The following is a 971-nucleotide window of genomic DNA, read 5'->3' as shown; positions in this document are numbered from 1 at the left end:
CACTCCCACATACAGATTTAATCAGGGTGCGAACTACGGGGGAGCTAGGGGGAGCTCGGCTCCCCTTAATAAGACATGGGCTCCCCTGAAAACGGGATTTGTGAAATTTTGGGGGTCTCAAAAAATACTGACAATGTGTTATTTTGACGTGCAATTTCAGTTTTGTGTAATGTGATCATTGCGGATTATTATGTGTTAAATTGCAAAAATATTCATTCATGCAGGACGGCGATTTAAACCTAATTCACTTCAATAAAGATAACTATACATGCTATTCTTGTCATGAGCATCAAGGTGTGGGGGCGCTGTGGTGCAAATTCCACTCATGTTTAGTACATGAAGATTCGTAGAAAAAATATAAACGTTGGACTCTGGTCGATTCTGTGTTAAGGTAAGGCATGTTATTCGCAATTATGTGTTGTGGCTGGGTTGTTATAGGTCTGCGTGACTCTCGATGTCTTAGGCCTAATTGAACGGAGGAATTATGGTATTCTTCTGTAGCCTGACGACGAGTAACTTTAACCGTTGTTCATGTGAACTCAAAGACAGCCTGATGCTTTGTATATAGACTATTTGTGGGTGGCTGTTTGTTGTTTCACCTATCAATTCGTGTCGATAAAGTATAATAGGGTAATCCTGTATAGTGATTTATTCTATATAGCGCTTGCATAAAGCAAGTAGTGCATACATTTGTAGCTGTTAAATTAAATTAAATTAAATTAATGCATTTAGTGGACGCTTTTATCCAAAGCGACTTACAGTGCATTCAGGCTATACATTTTTTATTAGTATGTGTGTTCCCTGGAAATTGAACCCACGACCTTTGCGCTGCTAACGCAATGCTCTACCACTGAGCCACAGGAACATTCATACAAGCTGTTATGTATGTTTGTAAGTCATTGTGAGCCTTCATTCAGAGAGATATCTGTGAATATATCACTGATATATTCACAAACCCCCCCCCCCCACTG

The sequence above is a fragment of the Sinocyclocheilus rhinocerous genome, unplaced genomic scaffold (genome assembly GCF_001515625.1).
Source record: "Sinocyclocheilus rhinocerous isolate Xijiao unplaced genomic scaffold, SAMN03320098_v1.1 scaffold2124, whole genome shotgun sequence".
Lineage (NCBI taxonomy): Eukaryota > Metazoa > Chordata > Actinopteri > Cypriniformes > Cyprinidae > Sinocyclocheilus > Sinocyclocheilus rhinocerous.
This window is presented reverse-complemented; position numbering follows the sequence as displayed.